Source organism: Lactuca virosa, chromosome 4 (assembly GCF_052849685.1).
Source record: "Lactuca virosa cultivar CGN04683 chromosome 4, Lactuca_virosa_CGN04683_v6, whole genome shotgun sequence".
NCBI lineage: Eukaryota > Viridiplantae > Streptophyta > Magnoliopsida > Asterales > Asteraceae > Lactuca > Lactuca virosa.
This window is the reverse complement of record NC_136429.1, coordinates 254,897,807-254,914,978: the sequence shown is the minus strand read 5'-3', so window position 1 is coordinate 254,914,978 and position 17,172 is coordinate 254,897,807.

Below are 17,172 nucleotides of genomic sequence, written 5' to 3'. Positions count from 1 at the left end.
ATTCCATCTTTGCAAATAGGATCAATGAGTGACAAATAACAACAACAATGGATTGTTTTACTCCAAATTAGTTATAAACACTCAAATCAAGGAAGATTCAAGTATTCAATACATCAAATGGAGCTTTAGATCAAAGTCCACCATTGATGGGGAATGAAAACTTCAAAACAACACTGGAATGTACATCTAAGCATTATAGAAGGAGTTTGAAGCTATATAATTGATCTAATCAAAGAAACTAACTATAAATTAAGATAGAACCTCGTTTTATTCATAAAATTCAGATTTAACTCAACACACAAAAACCTAGATTATGGGATGGAAGAATTGGAGAAGATGACTACCTTTACAAGCTAGAAGTTGATGAGGAATTGTCTGAATCTTCACTAGATCTCCATATGTGCTTCAGAACACCTTAGATCCTCTAATATTTTTGGATTTAATAGATCTCCAAACTCTAAATTCATGGTAGGGAAGATGAAATAAGTTTGTCTATCCACTGGCTTCCTTAGTGAGCTGCTAACTTTTATGCTTTAATTGCACTTCAATTTCACCATGAGACCACTTCCACTTCTAAAATTGTCATTCCTCCTCTTTCCCTCTCTCATAAACGATTTGAATGAATGGGGGGAAAGAGATGGGGCAACTAGATATGGTCTTTCTCATTGTTTTAATTCACACCCTTCATTTTTCTTATTTTTTTAACAGTTACTCCAAATATACACTTAATCAACTAACTTCTATTTTATTTACACGACTAGTCACCCCCCCCCCCAGCATATAACTTAATATATTGGTCCTTTTTAGGTTAGTTAAGCCAATTTTGGTCAATGCTAGGCTTTTATCTAAATTACTTGTTTACCCCTAATTTAATAGTTGACTTAACTAAATACTACTTTACTTTTAATTAATTAAATAAATAAATTGTATTTTAAAAGTCATTGTTTTAAGTTAGATTCAATTTATTTATCTAAATTATTTATTTATTAATTTTTTTAGAAATTTCATTTTTATACCAGAAATGGTTAGAACTTTTAGCCCTGAAAAGCTAATGTTACTTCTGTCATTTTTAGATTTGTTTAATAAATATCAAAAATATAACTTATTTACAAATAAATTTAAAACTAATAAAAGTAAAAAACGTTTATTAATACAATCTAGAACAATAAAATGTACTTAATACTAATTAAAACTAAACTAAAACATAATAGGAATCAAATTTTTTCGAGTGAACAATAAGATGGTATTGTTCGTAGAATTATTTGAAACCATTTTAATATAAAAACATGATTGAAAAAGAAAATAAAGGGTTAAGTTAGAGGATCGAGTGAAAGTGTGGTAAAACGTGTTAGTGTAATTTGTATTTATAGTAACTAAAACAATTAACACACACACATATATATATATATATATATATATATATATATATATATCAAGGTTGTAAAAATCGCTCGACGGTCGACTGGTGTTAAGGGATTAATCGGTCTTGGCGGGGATTAATCGAGGATTAATCGGGGACCATAGATTATTAATAAAATATTAAAATTAATTAAATATTAATATATCTTAAGAAAAACAAGTACTTCAAAATTAGAAAATAAGAAAAATTGTAATTTGGAAATTTGGAAATACGAAAATATGAACATTTTGATATAATATTCGAAATTTTGAAAATTTGAAAATTTTGGAGTAAAAAAAAAGTTGGTTTCTTGAAATGTTTTTTAAATTTTTTTATTTTTTTTTAAAAAAAATTTTTAATTTTTTTAAATTCTTTTGACTTTTTTTGACTTTTTTCAACTTTTTTTACTTTTGTTGACCGATTAATCCCGCCAAGCCCGATTAATCCTAAATTTCCGATTAATGCCTTAATCCTCGACGGTTGGAGAACGTCAAGCGATTAATCCACGATTAATCGCCGATTAATCCCGATTTCTGCAACCATGATATATATATATATATATATATATATATATATATATATATATATATATATATATATATATATATATATATATATAAACTAGATGTTGGAAGTGGTTGGGAGGTAGGGGTGAGATGTGATGGCTTTCTCCTGTAGTAGTAACCTATAACGTCCCTCGATAAGGTCATAGGGTCGATTTGAAAATATAGTTAAGATATCAATTATACATTTAAAAAGTTTCATCATAATTAGTTGTAGAAAAATATGATCCCAAACCGCTTAAAGCTTATAATTAAGTTTGAAATTAGCGAAGTTTTTAACAATAAACATATGATAACACTTGTTTAAGATCAACACACAAGTAGTGGTCTTCTCAAAATGCAAGCTAAAGTCTTTTACTACTTGACTCTATCTTCAACCTGAACATATGTCAAAATGAGTTACGCACTAGATTTTCCTAGGAAGAATACCTGAGGTGGATTCATTTTGAGTAAGAAGATAACAATCTATCTTACTCAAATCGGCCTCAAAAAACAGTATTAAAAAATCATTTCCAAAAGATATAAGTGTTTTATGACCCTAAATCTTAGTAACAACTATTTCAAACATATTGAGATCTAATTACAAACATCGAGTTCAATATTGTGTAAAGTTAACATGGGAATGTGTGATAGGACAATTAGCCAATTGAGTAATTATGTCTAATGATATATTTAATTTTTGTTTCCTTAAGTTTTTTTATTATTATTTTCAAACTCATGTAAGTGGGATAATGATTAAATGTGTGTTCAATTTAAAAGCTTTAGGGTTAATCCTGTTATTCGATATAATGACATAAATATTATGTTTAACTGACTCAAATAAACAATCATTTACTTTGAGACATTATTGGAGTTGAACTACACTAAAAAACTTTAAAAAAACTAGTTGTTACTGGATCTCTAGGCAACATGTTGATTTATCTCACAATAGTTTTCCGCCTAAAAAGCATCGAAAGTTTAACCATGCTTAGTGTGCTTGATGGAGTACGTAATTTGGCAATCTTACTTGGCACCTTCTTGAGTGGAACCTACCTTGTGTACAACACTACCATGTTGTATTCACTAGCATCTTTCATGGTATTTAATGCTTCTTGTTTTAATATTTGATTTTTATGAGTTGTGGCACTATATTATGATGTAGGGATTTTTTTTATTTGCAAGCATGTAAGTGATCAAAGGACTTCATCCACCAGTTTGTAAGTCAAAGAATGGTAGCCAGTGCATGGGTCACATGGAATTACAATGGTTGTTGTTGAATAACACGTTTACACTTATTGATCGTAGGATATATTCTCCCATGTAGTGTAGCTTTGGACTTTGATTAGTTCAACCCAAATACTAAGATTGGGAAGTGTTTAATGTATTCTTTGTTTCACTAGAGCTATATAGGTTCCAACTTGGCTCAAATTCTATCTTTAACATGCGTTGTTTACATTTAATGAATTGTGGGTTAAGGAAAATTTCTATTCCACCAATCCTTATGTTTATATTGTGTGTTGTTCTTAGCTGGTAATAATATTTACAACAAAATAAAGCCAATGGAAAGTCTCATTATGATAATGGTTAAGGATTGTTTTTATTTGATTTTTATGAGTTGTTTCACTCTATTTATGATGTAGTTTTGTTTTTATTTGCACATCATGTAAGTGATCAAAGGACTTCATCCACCATGTAACATTCCGTTTGAAATTAAATAAATAAAATAAAATAAAATAAGTAAATAAATAATTAACCCTAAACCCCGAGATGTAAATTATATTTTTTTTATATTATTTTATTGTAGCCCAAAATCAATTATAGTTTAGCAGGGGGTTGGCTTCGGGGAGTTAAATGTCATAATTTTGGGATGTTGGGGGTTAAAGTGTAATTTTCGGGGTGGCTTTGTAAAGAATTTCAGAAGGCATGGGATGTTTGGTAAATTTTGGAGTTAGATTGAAAAGGATTTGTGGAGTCAGGGACCAAGCTTGTAAAAATGGAATGAAGTTGTGATGGAGACGGGTCTAAACCCGTCACTACCCTTCCCCTCCCATTTTTAAGGAATATGGATCCAAACCCTAACCCTAGCTTCATTCTCCAGCCGCCACCTTGTGCCCTAGCAGCCATCGCCATCTATCGAGCCTCATAGTTCCGCCAATCACCGCCGCTGCTCCGGCTGCCGGCAACGACGAGGACTGTCGGGAAGGAGTATTTGAGACCGACGAGAAAGGCTTCATCCAAGCAGAAACCATCGGATGTCGTCCTGTTCTCGTTGAGGTGAACTGCAAACCACTCGATTATTTTACTATGGGTGACGACGTAACTCTCATCGACCGCTACACCGTCGTCCCGACGACCAGCCCTCCGGATTTCGTCTGACGCCGTGGCCACCTTCGTCAGTGGATCCGTGTGTGTGTGATCTGAGTATTCATGGGCTGTAATCTTACGTTCTTGTTGTGTGTGTTGAAACTTGTTCGTTTTGTGTGCGTGTATGGCTGGAGAACGAGGAAAACCCCACCATGACAGCTAACCATGGTGGTTGCTGCCTTGATACCGTTTTCTGCCACCACTAGTCACCATGAGGTGGTGGCTGTGTGAGTGTATCATTGTATGGGTGTGTATTTTTCTAAGTGGTTAATGTAGTAGGAGCTTGTATGGTCCGATTCTAACTCGTAACCGCTAACATCACCGTGAGGTGGTGGTTGCCGTTGTGAACCATCGTTGACCACCACCGCCCGGGGTGATAGTAGGTGATGCCCGGATTATTGAACACTAATTAACCTAAAAACTTAACCTTCGACCTAATTGGAATGTGTTTGGGTTGGAAACCCTAATTAGGGTTTAGAGAACCCTAATCTTGGAGAGTTTTGTTAAGACTTGTCGGGACCCGCATTTTGGACTGTTGGATTGGAGTTATGAATTATGCCCAGCCACATTATATGATTGATCTAGTAGAGTGATGGAATTAATGGATTAAGTCATTAATGGGTTAAGTGTTCTTACTTAACCCTAATAATCATTTTATATGAAAACCCTAATTGTGTTTGGACTTCGAGTTGGGCCTTTCTTTTGGGCTTAGGTGTTTGGGTTCTTGTTGGGCCATCTGAGAGCAGGTATATGGACTAGGATATTTGGATGGGCCTTAGGGTAAGGCCCATGTAAGGGGTTTGGGCCCAATTTGGAAAATTAGGCAATAATTGGGCCTTGGTTAATTATTTGGCTTTTGGGCCTTCAGAGTGTAAGTTTGGGCATTGGTCTTGGATCAAGCTAGGTTAGGGGTAAAATGGTCTTTTTACCCCAAGTATGGATTTATGGTTATGCATAGGAACCCAATTGTTAATTGGGTGTTGTTTTGATGTTGATAGTTCGGGGACCTGTCATCCAGCAGCCAGAGATTTATAAACAGGACTTCAGCAGTGTGAGGTGAGTTTCCTCACTATGTTTAGCAGGTCGAAGGCACCAATTATGGCCCAGGATTTCTATACAGAGTGTTAGATGTCTGCGTGACTCTTGCATGTATATGTGTTTTGTATGCTTACTGGGCGGGGCCCGATAGGTATTCTGTATGCTAGTATCAGGTTATGCATATATGATTTGTATGTGGGTGGGGCCCAATGATTGTACAGTATGCTATTATTTTTGTGATTTTCGCATGTGTTTGAATGTTTATATGATTATATGGTCATGTGAGTGTGGGCGGGGCTCGTATCTTGGTGGCCGGGGACCGATATGCAAGTATGGGCGGGGACCCGTATTTCATTGGGCGGGGCCCGTTATTTGAGTGTGGGCGGGGGCCGTATCTCATTATCATGCGAATGTTGGCGGGGCCCATATCTCATTGGTCGATGCCCGTTATGTGAGTATGGGCGGCGCCTGTATCTCATTTGGGTGGGGCCCGTTACATGTGCTATGTATTTATGGTGTGTGGTATCTTGGGAAACTCACTAAGGTTTGTGTTTACGGTTTTCAGTTTATGTTTCAGGTACTTTGGCTTTCAAATGGAAGAGTTCGGGATGATTGCAGAACACACACCATAGGGTTTCCGCATTTTGTGAATTACCCTGATTTGATAATATTTTGATAAAGCTTCATTACCTTGGTTTTATGGAAATGACATGTATTGACTATTATTTTAATCTACAAACGAAATATTATGCCATTAAGTTTGGGACGTTACACACCAGCTTGCGGGTCAAAGGATGGTAGCCATTACATGGGTCCCACAAAAATTTCAATTGTTGTTGTTGATTAGTGCGTTCACTCTATTGACCACAAAGGTGTAGGTATTCTCCCATGAAACTTTAGACATTGATTAGTTCAACCCAAATACTAAGATGTGGAAGCGTTTAATTTATTCTTAGTTTAACTAGAGTTATTGGGCTCTAACTTGTCTCAAATTAAGTCTTTAACAGGGGTTGTTTACATTCAATCAATTGTGGTTTAAGGATTCAGCTTCTCTATTCCACTGATCCTTATGTTTATATTGTGTGTTGTTCGTGTCTGGTAATAATCTTTATAAAAAAATATAGCCAACGAAAAGTCTCATTATGACAATGGTTAGGGTTATGGTTGTTGCATTGAAGAAGAGATGGTTGGAAATGCCTTAAGAAACAAGGCTATCTATATGTAATTATCGACCCCTAGGTTCTATCGAACCTTCTTTACCTTCTTCAGACCAGCTAAGGCAAAATATTCCCAAAATTTATTTACTTGAAAACCTCTCCCATAACTTTGTTTGATGAATCAAATTGACAAAATTGCAAGAATGGTCCCTGTGGTATGTCGAAAATTGCCACTTTGGGCCAAACAAGTTTGGACTAGCATTAATGGTCCAAAAGTTTCCATTTTGTTGCGATTTTGGTCCATTTTGGTTTGATTTTTTATAAAATGATGATTTTACCCCTTTCTATTTTTTTGCTTTTCTTTTTGTTATTTATTTTTCTAACTAAAAAATAAAAATAAATGAAAAGAAAAGAATCTCTCTCTCTCTCTCTCTCTCTCTCTCTTTCTCTCTCCAACTAAGAGAACGTCACCACCCTCACTCCCTCCCCCAAGTTTCACTCTCGCGCGGAAATCCTGGACACCACGAGCTGAAAAAGGCGAACGCCACGAGATCGAAGCTCTGGCAGCTAAACCTTAACCCTAAAAGTTCCAAGCTGCGACACATAGTTCAAAACTAGGGATTGTAGCGGCGACAACCTTTGAAAACCCTAGGGTTTCAGGAAACGAGAATGGTGGCAACCTCTGAAAAACCTAAGGTCTCCTTCTTTCCTTCTTCAAACTCGATTGAAGCTCACCTGAGGGTCGTTTGATGCAACCTATGAAAACCCTCGTTACCCACGAACTCCGGCGGTGCTAGGGCTTGTGTTTTGTTCATCTTGAAACCGCCATCATCTTCATTGAGAGAGATGATGTTGCTATCATCTAATCTTCTATTCTCGTCATCGAGATAGAAAAAGACGTTCAGAAAACCCTAAATAATGGGCGATGGTATGAAGTCCAGTTAAATGTTGTCGCCACTATGAAGGGCTTCAGAATCCACTTGTGATGGTGGTTGGCTAGAAATCGAGTCAGAGAAGGAGATCGTCTGAGCCAGAGAAGAAGGATATTGTCGTTCTCGGAGAAGGGTAGCGACCTAGGGTTTCGAACACTGTCATTTTTGGCGTTTGGGATGGAGGATCTGTGGTTCAATCATGTCATCTAGCGAGGGTTTCGACCACCATCACAAACGTCGATGGATTTTTGGTTCGACATTCCAGCGAGAATGATGGTGATTTCCGGCGGTAAGATAGGAACGGGAAGAAGGTTGAGGATCTAGGTTCGATTGAACAGATTTAGGTTCGATTTTATTTTGGGCTACCTTCATCTTCATCTTCGTTGGTCTTCTCTCATTTTCTCCATATCCGTTAAGCAAAAAATAAACAAGGGACAAATGCATTTTTAAACCACAATATCATTATATATTGTTTTTGTTTGAACAAAAAAATAATGGTGATTTTTGTTTGATTCCATAAAAAAGGAATGTAACTGGAAATGGAAAATATATATTCCATGTTCATCAATTAGAGAGAGAGAGAGAGAGAGAGAGAGAGAGAGAGAGAGAGAGAGAGAGAGAGAGAGAGAGAGAGAGAGAGAGAGAGAGAGAGAGAGATTCTTTTCTTTTCATTTATTTTCATTTTTTAGTAAGGAAAATAATTAAATAACAAAAAGAAAAGCAAAAAACAAATAGAAAGGGGTAAAATCGTCATTTTATAAAAAAAATCAAACCAAAATAGACCAAAAATAAAATCACAACAAAATGGAAACTTTTGGACCATTAATGCTAGTCCAAACTCCCAAAGTGGCAATTTTCGACATACCATCGGGACCATTCTTGCAATTTTGTCTATAATGATAGAATCCCTATAAATATAAGAAACTAGTAGGTCTTTAGTCTTGCAAATAAAAATAAATGGGCTAAACATATAAGAGTACATTACAGTTTTGTACCTTGTGGTATGACTCTTTCTACAATTTTGGTCATACTTCAGAAAATTTGATACGGTTAGTTTTTTTTTTTTTTCAAAATTCGTTTGTTTTGATAAGTTAAATTGTTATCATTCATATGGCCCCGTTATATGAAATATCACTCTGCTATCAATTTTGAACTTCTCTATAATTTTATTATGACAAAACTGCACAAATGGTCCCTGTGGTTAGCTGAAAATTGTCACTTTGTTCCAAAAAGGTTTGAACTAGCACCAGAGGTCCAAACTTTTCATTTTGTTGCGAGTTTGGTCCATTTTTCTATAAACTTTTTCATAATGACTATTTTGCCCTTATTTTTTTTTCTTTTTCTATTTTTTTATTATTTAAATACTTTTTTTGATTAAAGGAAAAAAAATAAAAAAGAAAATTTGCATTTTCTATTTTATTTTTATATTTTTTATAACAAAATAAAAAAAATAAAAATGAAATCTCTCTCTCTCTCTCTCTCCCTCTCTCTCTCTCTCTCTCTAAGAGAGCGTCACCACCCTCACTCCCTCACCCCAACTTTACTCTCGCCGGAAATTGTGAACACCACCGGCAGAAAAGATAAACACCACCGACAGAAAAGATGAACGGCACCAGATCGAAGCTCTGGCAGCGAAACCCTAACCATAAAAGTTCCAGGCTGTGACAAATAGTTTGAAGCTAGGGATTGAAGCGACATCAACCTTTGAAAACCCTAGGGTTTTAGGAAATGAGAATGGTGGCAGCCTCTGAAGCTGAAGCTCACCTGAGGGTCGTTTGATGGAGCCAGAAGGGTCGAGAGACGGCGTGGACGGTGCTAGGGCTTGTGTTATGTTCATCTTGAAACTGCCATCATTTTCATCGATTTGGATTTCCACCTAACCACAACGTCGTCATCTTAATCGAACTTCAGACCTGGTAAGCTCACTTTTGTCGAACAATGGCATCTCCATCTTCCTCAGTTTCGCTGTCCTTATGTTTTGTTCATCTTGAAACAGTCGTCATCTTCATCGAACTTCAGACCTGGATTTCCACCTTATGTTCTGTTTCAGATCAGAAGGGTGGTGGCGCTAGTGTTTCATAAAAGTGGCGTTAAAAACAGACCATAGATGGTGGTGTAGCAATCAGATGAGATTATGAGGTTACGTGGACATGGTGGATGCAAGGAGAAACACGAAGGCTGGACAAGATCATCAGAGGTTGGAGTTTGACAGACTTAATCACCGCCTTCTTCTAGTGCTTCCAACTGGGTGTGCTTTGAATCAGATGCTTCATCATCATCCTTTCGATCATCAAGTTTTGCGATGGACTTTAGCTTGGACCTGTGTAATTTTTTGGTTTCCTTTATCTAATTTGATGTTCTTCAGCCATTTTTTGATGAATTTTTGGGGAAGAAACAATTAAAGAGTTATAGCGAGGAAGAACTAATGAAGAAAGACATGGCATTAACGAGAGAGAGAGAGAGAGAGAGAGAGAGAGAGAGAGAGAGAGAAATAGAGAGATTTAATTTTATTTTTATTTTTTTATTTTTTTATTTTTTTAAATCTGAAAATCAGGAAAACAATTAACAAAAAAGAGAAAATTATATTAACAAGGGCAATTCCGTCATTTTGAAAAAAAAAATCAGAATAGATTGGACCAAACAAGCAACAAAATGAAAACTTTGGACCTCTAGTGCTAGTCCAAACTTTTTGGACCAAAATGGCAATTTTGAGCAAACCACAGGGACCATTTGTGCAGTTTAGTCTTTTATTATTTTCTTAGTTTTAGATATTTTCCTTCAAAATTTGTTGAAACTTAAATAGAAACGCCAATGAAAACGTTAATAATGTGAATAGTATATTGCTAAGTTCATCCACAATACTTGTCATTAACTATTAGGCTATGGAAAATGGTAATATGTCTAGCACATGTTAAACACATTGTCACATCATATTTTTACTTTTCATCTAAGCTTTTACCTTAAACACATATACACTTGGATTTTAGAGAAAAAAAACAATTGAAAAAGAACCAATCAAATTGATTTAAAAAAAAAAAAGCAAAGAAAAACGACCAATCATTGCCCTTCTTCTCTTATTAACCTTCTCTTTCATGTCGCCAGGCAGCTAGCGAGCATCTAAGGCTGGGCAATGAGTGGTGGCGAGGTCATGCCGGGGGAGTTGGCGAGGGAGCTGACGAGCCACTCCTTGCAGCCTTATAGTGATGGTTGTCACCTCATCACCACAACATATCACTAAAGTCATGTGATACCTACCACTAAATACACACTCCACATCATTTTTTTTAAATTAAAAATACATTAAAAACATATATTGTTTTTTTTAAAACTAGTTTTTCATTGAATTAAAATGCCACATTATATTAAAAAAATTAAATTACTTAAAAAAACGCAACGTTAAAAAAACAAAAAATGTCAAACATAACTAAAAAAACTATCGTCTATTCCTATATCGGGTTCCAATGGATTCTTTCATCGCCAGAAATATCTCCAAATCTTCGCCTTCGAGATCATCCGCTTTCATCTTCAAAATCTCCGTATCGATTTTTGTTTGAGGCATTGTTTGTTCCAAATGCTGTTTGCACTTCTATCATTTTTTGTTCCACCCGATTCATCTCTGCCTTGGTTTCTTGAATTTGGGCATATCGATCAAATTTGTATCCAAAATGATCTATAACACTAGATCGCGAAGCCGACGAACCCGCTTTTTTTGCTTTATTTCTTCCAACGGGCCGACGAAGAGGTTGCTCGTATTCAAGATCTATAGGATCATCGTTGATGTCGATGTGTGTTCGCATGTCCGATTATTGGGAAGTTGCATCGAGGTTTCTTGAACACTTTAAACCTGAAAAGGTTTGTGAAGTTCCTTTGGTTTGCTCTTCCCATTTTCGAGCATCTTTCAATTTGAGTGCTACTTTGTAAATTCCATAACTTCTTCCTATGGACTCCGTTTTTTACATTCTTTTTTCCACACGTAGCTCTCGACGACTACTACAACTTTCCTTTAGACTCCATCGGCTAATTCTGACTTTATTTTTAGCCCTTATTTTTATATGATTTAATGATTTTGCAAAAATCATAACTCTCTCGTACGGACTCTGATTTTGGTGTTCCTTTTACCAAAATTTCTATCTTAAAGAGTACTACGATTTTCATTTTGGTGACTTTACCCAAAAGTCAATCATTCTCTTCGTACATTTTAACGTCACATATTCTTTATGCGCGAATGATTTTTATATCTTTATAAAAATCATATCTAATTCAAACGGAGTTGGATTTCTACGAAATTTATATTTTCGGGATCGGGGTGACATGTACTTTATATATATATATATATATATATATATATATATATATATATATATATATATGCTTTGGCGCACTTATTTTTACGACTTACGGACAATTTGATTGATTTTTTCTATTTTTCCTTAATACGAAACTCGTATTATATAGTCTGCTATGCGCATGACTATAGATTATCCTAATCAATGACTTAATTTTAATAATTATTACTTATTATTTGTAGCGTGAATTTGCGAGTGTTACAATAAAAGATATAATCACTCTTATAGAAGTATCCAATGGGCATACTTCTGGAACAAAAGATATAATCACTCTCAATAGAAGTATTGCTTTATACAAGCATACTTTTGGGATAAAAGATGATAATAGATGTACCCAAGGGGCATACTTCTGAAATATAAAAGTATAAGCAGTATGTATCTATAAGATAATAATACTACATATAAGATTATATTATACTCCATTTGATAAGAGAAAACCTAGAGAGAATGGTAGTATGTGATAAAAAGTAAAGCGTTAAAAGTTTAGTATCTCGAAATAGTAAAATACTATTAGAAGATACATTAACGATATAAATCAAAATACTTTTATAACTTAATAAAGTTACGTATGAAAAAAGTATTTTCAAAGATATAACACTCAAACATGTGAGCTCACTAACATTATGATGACGTTTTCAAAACGTCATGTATTTCTAGTAAACCGTGAGACTAAAGCCTACACTCCCGAAAGCAACAGTTGACCGAGGAAGCAACTAGAAGACATTTATCGTTTATCGTTATGCCCACCTGCTAAGGCACCTTTTTATTAGGAATTCTAATAATCTGATGTAATGTTTTATCTATCAATAAAAGTGACATTTATGTTTTATATTGTTTTGTACTGTTCAATGTATGTTCAATGACCGTGATCCAATTTCCATACGTTGCACAACTCAGCGTTTTCACCGCCGACCGAGGGTGTGACAGATTGGTATCAAAGCTTTGGCCATAGCGAACTAGTACTTACATAGGAAATACGACTATAGCCAGGGGCTTATACTCTAATTAGGTTTGTCCTCAAACCTACAAATAAAAAGTAATATTATAAATTATCCTACTGAAAGACTATGACAGGAGAGGTGCCGAGGCTGTAAATTGTCGCTTTGGTTACTGGATTTCAGAACGGCTATATTATCCAAAATGGCCCTACCCTCCGACTTTTCCTACCTGGCCGATACTTACTTGATAATCTTGAAGTACAAAACAAGAATTAATAAAATACACACAAAACTTTAGATAAAGAGTTTTATAAATTCAATTTCTCGATGAGAAAACACCTAAATACAATAAAATATATAGGAACCCAAACTCGAGAGCTTAGGCCAAATACGATATCTAATATTGGCACAATATGTGGGTCGAACCAAAACTAGGCATAGCCCTTACACCTATGCTTAATATGGTTAGACCGACATACAACTAATCTTGGATATGGCAGTTGATAGACTAAACTCTCGAGAATCCCATAGAATTTTGTACCCAATGGTCCAAACCAGTACTATCTAGGAAAGATAGCACGGTCGTCATGCAAAAATGGCAGATCTTGGAAACAAGGTAACGAGACCATTTCCAAAGAAAGATCAAGCTATGCCATCCCCTCTTAAAACCAAGGATACCCATACTTTTCATTAACCTAGGCAAGGAACCCCGCAAGAAGAATGATTCCTCAGAAATTACTAGAGAGCCAACCAAATAATCACAAGAGCCCTCCAAGGATTCTTCAGTCCTTTAAGAAGGACAATTCTACCGAGGAGGATGGCAATCCCCCTTAAGAAAGGAGTTGATTTCTAGCATTATGAAAATAAAGAGGCCAGAAATCAACATAGGATTCGCTACCCATCCATTTCCTTCGAAACGTCATTTAGTTCCGCCATACCTAGCCACACGTATCGCGAGTCAATGATAAGTTGAGAATCATCAAAAGAAGCGCCATAAGTCGGTCTAATATGACCCAAAAGTTAGATAAGGAGCTAAGACTGGATAAAATTATTGAAGCTCTAGGCACAAGTTGCAGAGCAAAAGTCATCGACGCAAAGGCAAGTGTCTGTGCAATAAAGGTAAGAACTCGGTCCGCTTAGCAATAGATCCCTAACCTAGTATGGCTGGCTTCCAAGTTATGCCCTAAGATCTACGAACTATAAGAAGTTCATTATGAAAGAAATCGGTAACATCACGATCCCCCTAAAGATAGCCTTTTAGTACACCGAAGCTTTCCACTCCTAACATAGAAAATTTTGTGATATTTGTGTTTACACTAATTTGTGCACTAAATTGTCGATACGCGCATCTGTAAAAGGCGTCATCGACTAACACTCTATCTTTCGCTAACTGTAATAGGATCCAAACATGCCTCTGAGAAGATTCGTCAAAAGAAACCCTAGGGCACAGCCAAAACTTGATGCATGAGCCATTGAGGCATTGATCACTCAACGAGTCGCAAAACCCATAGCTAATAGGAATGTCAAATCCGGGAAAGATGGAGGAACCAGAGAAGATAGTACACAGGGTGGTGACAAGAACCACAAAAGAGCATGTACGTATAAGGATTTCATGGACTGCAAGCCCAAAACCTTCTTAGGAAATGAAGGAGTAGTAGGACTAACTCGTTGGATCGATAAGATGAAGTCAGTACTTGAGATCAGCTTCTGTGCTGAAGATTGCAAAGTTAGGTTTGTTGCATGTACCTTGGAGAACACATCATTGTCATGGTGGAACAGCCATGTCAACACCATTGGAGTTTGTACAACTAATGCCATCTCTTGGGACGAGTTAAATCAACTCCTGTTTGAAGAATATTGTCCCAGAGAAGAGATGGAAAAGCTAGAACAGGAGCTCTGGAATCTTACCATGCAAGATTCAAACATTGCAGCTTATACTAGTATCTTCAATGATCTCTCCATCTTCTGTCATAGTTTCGTCACCCAAGAATACAAGAAAGTAGAGAGGTACATATGAGGTTTTAGTATAGCCTATCCAAGGATTGGTTACAGCTTCCAGGCCAACTACTTATGATAGTTCCAAGAGACTGGCCTTTACCCAGATCAATAAGGTAATCCGCCAGGGCACCATGATTCTAAAGACTGATCTCACAAGATCAGAAAATAGCAAGAGAAATCCTGATGAAGATTCATAGCAAGTAACATGCAAGAATGTTACACCCCCAAATCGGAACGGCGGAAACGTTCGGGGGGCGTAGGACGTCATGTACAGTATCACAACAATTGCATAATAGTAATCAAAGCAAACACAACCATTACAATGATAGAATATAGTATTTACATGTGTTCGATACATTGTTTGTATGACATCAAAATGTATAGCAAAAGTATAAAAGACGCGACTCTAAAAGTTCCATCTTCTAAAAACCTGTGGGTGTACCTGTCTATCGGTTCCCTGCGAATACAAGTGGTTTTCAAAGTGTATCAACATTTAAGTTTGTGAGTTCATAAGTATGTATTTGAGATGGAAAGCTTGTCTTTGTTCTTTGAAAATGTTATAGTGCACTTCCAGAAAATCCGATATTTTCTTTAGTGAATGAAATGTAGTCTTAGGCCTTAAGACCAAAATGTATATTTGTTACTGTACTCTGAATTAGTAATCTGTAGTCTTATTAATAAATAAAACTATGTCATGAATGATCTTTGAAAATGTATGTTGTGTTAGTGTACTCTGTACTAGAAAAGTAGTGTACTGTAGTAGCATCTGTAGTAGTGTATGTATGAAAACCTTATTGTATGAATGCCTGGAAATCCCCCAGTTGTAATGTAAAATAGTGTACGGTAGTTTCATTATTTAAAATAAAACCTTTTGTATGAGTGTCTGGAATCCACCAGTTGTAGTGTAATGTAATGTATTGTAGTTTTATTAATTAAAATAAAACCTTTGAAGTAGTGTTAATCCCGTAAACACAATGTTTTAGTTGATACTGTTGTGAGTTTCATATAACCATGCTTGATATGACCTAGCGACCTCTACGACGTTCTTCAGGCGTCGAAATGTTATGACATTTGTCACCCAAGGCCTGCCAGCTTAACTGTAGCTAACAGTTAAGGTGCGTGATTGTCAGTCCCGTATAGATCTATACACAAATTCACGCTCTCCCTCCAAGAGACTCTGGTTATATTTTATAGGATTTAGACCTGTACCCTGATGGGTACAATGAAGTAGTGCCTCACAACCCTGTATTAACTAGTTTACGTGTAGTATAGTAGTGTTCTCTTGTACTTGAAACTATATGTATAACCTTGTAGTAGTGTACTTTGTAATGTAAAATAATTATACTTAAATAATTATTTAGTAGTGTATCCTTGAATTAGTGGAATAGAGTAGTGTTCCATAAACTATACCTACTATAGTTTAAATGTATGTTATTGTTCCTGTATAGTGTTCCTTGAGCTTGTAAAATAGTGTAGTGTCTCCCAAACTATACCCATTATAGTTTAAATGTATGTTCTTGTTTTGTTTACTGAACTTAGCAAAATAGTGTAGCGATTCATAAACTATACCAACTATAGTTTAAATGTATATCCTGTGATGAACTGAAACGTTTGCAATTTAATAGTGTATATAAAGCGGTAGTAAGGGTTTACGCAAAATACCCTATTGCTCGACATGCTACAAAAAGGTTAAAAATATATGAAAATATATTTTTATCAATGCAGTGATAAATCGGGTTGGAACAATTGCTAATGGTTTGTAATGTTTTGAAATCATTTGAATGTTAATACAAGAGTCCTTGTGTTTAACTTGTATCCCCCCTAAAAACATTGAAAATGGTGAAAATGTAGGGGTATGAACTCATATCTAGTGTGTATTAGAGTCTGAATATCGGAACTGTAGAGATGATCCTCGGGCTAACGTAGGTGAAAATATCGGTATCCTAATAATATTTAAACACATAATCGTATTTAAATTAGCAAAATAATTAATTAAAGTGTTAGATAACACTTAATTTATGTAAGAAATTTCTTACAAAATTGACCGAGAATTGTTTGATGTGTTGATAAGGGTTTTCGGCCTAGCCTTCACCAAAATCCTTGATTTCGGTTTTAAAACCTCAACCTAGAACCAGGTTCTCGGTCCTAAGGTGTTCTCGGTCAGGAACGACTTTTCGGTTCTAGGTGTTTTCGGTCAGCTTGAAGATTTGAAGATTGTTCTTGGTGTTCTTGGTGAAAATTATGAAGATTTGAATGATTTTTCTTGAATATATGAAGGTTCTTGTATGATACTTGAGCGCAAAATGGGAGTGTTTTCGAGTGAAAAAGTGAGAAAATGACTTATTTTTCGAGGAAAAATATATATACCGGTTGGGTTTTCAGCTGGAAAGGGGTTCTCGGCCAAAAAGGGTTTGTTGTCCGAGAGTTTTCGGCCGAAAAGGGTTTTCGGTCCGAGGGT